We start from the raw sequence: 6,094 nt of genomic DNA, 5'->3' as shown, positions 1-6,094 counted from the left end.
AAAATAATGAATTATTAATGCTAGTGTAGAGTTAGTCCTTTCATTCTGACAGGAATGCTCAGTTAATCAACATAGCATATTCTGGCCTTAAGTGTAAGCTTATTAATTTAGGATCATGAAGTCTTACTCTATCCATTATGGCCCAATGGGAAATTCTGCAAAGATGTGGGTTGTTGTGCTGGTGAATCGTTGGTTGAGTTCATGCTCCTCCTCAAAATTAAATGTATAAAGAGCTTTGTAGGTTCACATCCTTCACAACCATTTTCCTAATCTGAGCATCTGCAGAAGAGCAAAGTTAGGAATCATGATGGTGAAATTTCTGCTGCTAGCATTGGCATTTGGACTGGCTCATGCTCAGGTAAATTCATGTCTGTGTGTATGTGTGAGCTTCACTGATAACATATTTCTTTGGATGTAACATACTAGCCAGTCAATCCATGCAAGTCCATCTGCATGAAATAAGCTTTCTGTCTTTCTCTCAGGTACACTTTTGCAATCAGATTTTTACTAGCGTGAAACCAGTGAAATATGAGTTTTTAAATGCAGAGTATATGAGGAGAAAGATTAGCAGTTTCAAGGTCCATGATTCTGTGTTAATCATGCCATCATATTGCTATGGGGTAGCTTCATTTCAAGAAACACAATCTTCAACTAGTAAATAAAATATTATTGATTGGTATTTAATGTCAGTTTAAGGATTTCAGGTATTGATATCAGAGATGAGTATACCAACTCATTATCTAATGGTCTGTTGTGATTTTTATTTTTTTCCAATTTTGTTGCTTTTTCAGCTAGAAGGAAAATGGAAAACCGTTGCCATCCTTGCTGATAATGAAGACAGGATAGAGGAAGGTGGTCCTCTAGAAATCTTTATTCGTGAAATTACTTGTGAGGAGGGATGTAAAATAATGAAAGTCAAATTTTATGTCAAGTAAGCATATTATCAAGACTGTAAACTGAGAAAACTAGTTAATTTTCTTTCCCTTTATGTTGTGAAAGTCACAGGGTAATGTTGTTACTGGTAAGAAATTTGAAGCCCTACTTTTATCATGCAATTATATCATTCTGGGTTGGGACAGCTCTGGATACCACACAAAGAGATACTCTTTCAAATTCAATGAATGATTCCTGAGGTAACCTTGTGGTTTAAGGGCTGCCATTGAATATTTTCATCTGTGTTAGATTATAGAATATTCTAAAGAACTCCTCTGTAGTAAGGCGATGGTTTAACCATTTATGTCAAAGTCATACACATTATGTTATTCAATTAGTGATGTTATAACAGTATTCCACATATAGGTCAGATATATCTATTTTGAACCCATTTTCTTGAAGCTCTATGTTCAAAGACTTTTTTCTCTGATATGTGAATGACTATTTTCAATTCAGGAGTCCATAACACCTAAAAAATAAAAAAAGGTTAGAAGCCTTTCTCTCTTACAGCCAAAATTTAAAGATCATAAATGACAGCACTTATAATACAGACATATAAACATGTCCATATATTATGTCTATAGTGGAACAAGCAAATTAACACATTGGAACATACATAATGATGAGTAAATTTTGGATAAGGAAGTCACCTCTGTACAGATGAGGCAAAATTGGCACAATGAAGTAAGATATGTATATGAGTATAAACAGGATGGTGTTTTGTAAATAAGAATTAGCACACTCAAGGTAGGAATAAGTACTTAGGTCAGATCTCTGTACAATGACAACTTCATTAATCATTTACCTCCTCAAATGCATTATAATACTTGAAGATATTTGATATGAATTCAATAGTGATAAAGAATAAACCATGGTTTTCTTCTTTAATTTTTAGTCAAAATGGACATTGCCCATTGGCCACAGTCAATGGGTATCTGCAAGAAGATGGCCAAATATATAGAAATCAGTATAAGTATAGTATCAGGGAGCACTCTCTATGACCAAAGAATTGTGATTGTGTACATTCATCCTGATACTACAGCAGCCCAAATGTACATGGATGTACAGAACTCTTTGTTCCTTGATTGATTATTAATCTTTCCACCCCAGTTAGATATGCAGCCTAGTCTGAATACATTGTCATTTATTGGATGGTTACTTGTTGAGTTACATTATTATGTAAAGATTGGAATAGTACTAACAACATATTTTTCAAAAATTTACTTACAGAAAAGTTATTTCTAGAAAAACTTTACTGTTCATATTTTATTTTACATGGTATCTCACTTTATTATTTGCCAATCCCGCTACTCTATAGTAGGGATCCATGGCTTCCAACATCTTTGCCAAGCCCATGCTTTAGGCTCCTGTGTACTTAAATTACAAATATAATCTATCAACTTTGAATAATAAATATTTTACTTAACACTGTTATTTCAAAACTCCTTTTTTCTTGGTGAAGATCATATTATTCAGATTACTGAATTAAATGCTTCAATTTTGAAAAGCAGTTAGGGACCATTTCAGCTTAACGATTTGAGACTGATTACCTCAATTTTGTAAGAAACTTTTAATAAATAGCAACAGTATTCAACAAAGTAATACACAATTTGACCTTTGGTTTGATCTTTAAAAAACAGAGTGCACAGTCAACTGGTGAGTAAAAGCTTTACCTATTTGTACACGTACATTTACATATTCATTTACAGAGTATTCTTGTAATAAATAGTAAGAGAAGAGTTCCAAATATCTTTTTCCTTTCCTTTGACCAACATTTATCATTTAATAAATATTGGTAATTAGAAATCACGCACACACACACACACACACACAATACACACAGAGGTACACACTTTCACACCCAACATGCATAACATACACACATTCACATGCAGATACACAAGTGTATGATCACAGCATGAGCATGCACACACAAAAGTATTGACATACAGAAGCACAAGCACAAGCATATACACAGGCATATGTACACACACATATAGAGGACAACGCAAAAAATGTACTTTGCACACACACACACACACATAATATCATTGTGTGGTAATCCCTAAAACTTTTTTCTTTACCACATTTTCTTCTATAATTTTACAAGGCAAAAACCTTTGTGTGTATTAGGAATCAGTACTCTGTAATTTCTTCATGTGCGCATTTACCCACCAACAATTACTATGGTGAGAAACAAAGTTATTTTTTTATTTTCACAAAATTAACAGTTGATCTTTGAGATACTGTTTTTTAAAATTTCAGGAACACCCAAACTGTCTTGACACAAGGAAGTCAGGGAAAAGCAAAACTGTCTGTACTTAGGATTCTTAATAAATTTTAATGAGTGGAAATGTTTTCTTACTTTAATTGGACAGAATATGCAAAATGAATGCCACTGGAATAGCTATGCACACATGGTTCTTATATTAGTGAACAGAGAGAAGATTGCTTGAGTCAGAGTAAATTTGAATATTTAGCAGAAAACAGATGATATGAACTGTGAGGAAACATGAATGATACTGCATTTTGAAGTATTTCCATTACCATTACAGATGAACGTGGTAATCATTATGAACTTGTGAAGGCAACAACAGAGAACATTGTCTTTTATACTGAGAATGTTGACAGAGCCAGCTGGACAAAAAACTGCTTTTTGTTGTTGGTAAGAGTGGCAGTAGATCTCTGAAATAGTAACAAAATTGTTGCTCTGCAAAGAAGGACTAAGTCAGATTCCCCAAGACCATGTTAGAGGATTTCCAAAGTACTTTGTACTAACTGACAACTAGATTGTGTGTGGAGCAACTAGTACATTCTATTGGAAGTTCAGTATCTGAGATATTGAAGACTGAGGGTGATGGAAGAAGTGATTGGAAGAGTTCATGTTCATGTTTCCTCCCTAGACAACATGGAGCAAATGTGACTTTCTCTAATTTCAGACCATTTTCAGTGTCAATTCAGTAAAGGTGTAGAAAATTGAAGCATGAACACTAGAATGTAGATTCAGAAAAATATGAAGGCTACATTGAATCTAATTGAAGACTCTTTTGTTGTTTTGAAAGTGTATAGGAGTGAAATAAGTGAGTTTTCTGGGCAAGTGTTTATTATTTTTATTTTTGTGCATTGTGAAATACCAAAATGTGATGCCATATTTCCATTTAGATTTTATTGACTGTGTACATGACACTTGGGATAATTCTTCTTGACATGACTGATAGATCTAGAGTGGATTAATATGGAGAAGTTGATATTTTCCATAGCATAATATGGTGAGATACAAAGGAAGCAATGCACATTATGCAGGATTCTCATGAACAGATCTCTGACCCTGTCATTCATGCAATGCAGGAAAAGGTGACCCTCTAACTGAGGAACAAAAGGAAAAACTTGCTGAGTATGCTGAGGAAAAGCACATTCCACCTGAAAGCATTTGAGAAGTCCTAGATACAGGTACCCTCAATGCATGTTAATTTTTGTCATATCTTTTATATATATATATATATATCCATTTATCTATCTATCCATCTATCTTTCTCTTACAGTAATGTCCCTGATTTAGATGAAATGAAATTACGTCTTAACTTACATTGTCATTGCCAGGAATAACCATTATGGAGCTGTCCTTATATTTTTATATCAGTTCTGTCATTCCTTATCCCACTCAATTTCTTTCACAGATACCTGTCCAGAGTAAAGTAACATCTACAGATGAGTAGAAACAAGAGCCATGCTTTCCTATCTTGATATTTGAATTGACACAGGCTTTGATATCAATGTATTTGAGATCAAAATGTGAGTGAAATAATGTGCATTCAAAATGAGGAAAAATGCACACAGGCTATTACTTCTCTTTTACAGTTGAAAATTTTATAATGGCAAGAATGAATAAGAGAATGTTTTAATCTATAGAATAATACAAAGAAATTTTATCTCATTCAGAATTGGTAATATTTTTGTATTTATGAGGAATCCATCAAGAAATTGTGTCTTGCAATTTGAAATTTTTTCTTTACATATGATTTGTGGAATATCATTTGCTATAGGTAAGGTGTAAGTTTGTTGATTTCATCAACATGTTCTTTGAAAACTCTGTATAAACTTTCACACAGGACTACACAATGCCATTATTTACTTTAGAAACTGCTCCTACAAAATCCAAACTACAAGGCATGGATGCATTCTAGGATAGAAATAGACTCTGTACCAATCTTTCTCTATAGTCTATGCTGTTAGATTAAATTTTGTTGTCCAGAAAACCCAAGATTGAAATCTCACTGCCAGGTTAATAATGTGTAAATTTTTCTCTTTCATATTTGTACAGATAACAACGGGATGAGAATTATGTGTCATAACCTCTTGACCATGGATCCAGTATCATCTAGAATTCACCTTTCCTATCAAAATAATTTTTTCCCTACCCTGTGCTGTGAGGATACAGCACCATAAATTCCTGAATTGCCTTTATTTCCCATTTTCATGATCTATAAGTGGTTCTTCTTTTTTTGAATGATTGAATAAAATGATTCAAGTAGCAATAATGATCTTGTGAAAAGAGTCTCATTCAAAAGGCAGAAAAATATCTACTAAATATAGTTTCTAATAGTATCTAATAGTATCGCTCTTGTGTAACAAATGATATGCTTATTACTGAAAATCTCATAATATTTGAAATAGTTTCTCTTATTTGAAAGCTATTCACAAGAAAACCACAGAAATTAATTTTATGTTTTGCTTCATATTTACTTTCATCTGTAAATCATGATATGAAGTTGATATCTTAATGCATTCAAATATTCCACATAACAAACACTTTAGGCCTACCTACATTATTTTTATTAGACATTTTCTTTATTCACATTTCAAATATTATCCCCTTTTTCTGGTTTTCCTTCTGAAAACCCCATATCCCATCCACCCTCCCCTTGCTTACCAAGACACACACTCCCAATTTTCTTTCCTGACATTCCACTATATTGGGACATCTAGCCTTCTCACAGCCAAGGGTGTCCCCTCCCTTTAATGTCCAAGAAGTCTATCCTCTGCTACATATGCAGCAGGACCCATGGGTCCATCCATGTGTATTCTTTGCTTGGTGGTTTAGTCTCTGGGTAATCTGGGCATACTGGTTAGTTCATATTGTTCCTCATATGGGGCTGTAAGC

At 33.5% G+C, this 6,094-nt stretch overlaps 1 pseudogene; it reads left to right on the top strand.

Moving 5' to 3' along the window:
* Positions 1 to 304: 304 nt before the first annotated feature.
* Positions 305 to 5,379, top strand: LOC127674435 (odorant-binding protein 1b-like; annotated as a pseudogene).
* Positions 5,380 to 6,094: the final 715 nt, after the last annotated feature.

The sequence above is a fragment of the Apodemus sylvaticus genome, chromosome X (genome assembly GCF_947179515.1).
Source record: "Apodemus sylvaticus chromosome X, mApoSyl1.1, whole genome shotgun sequence".
In the NCBI taxonomy this organism is placed as follows: Eukaryota; Metazoa; Chordata; class Mammalia; order Rodentia; family Muridae; genus Apodemus; species Apodemus sylvaticus.
This window is presented reverse-complemented; position numbering and strand designations above follow the sequence as displayed.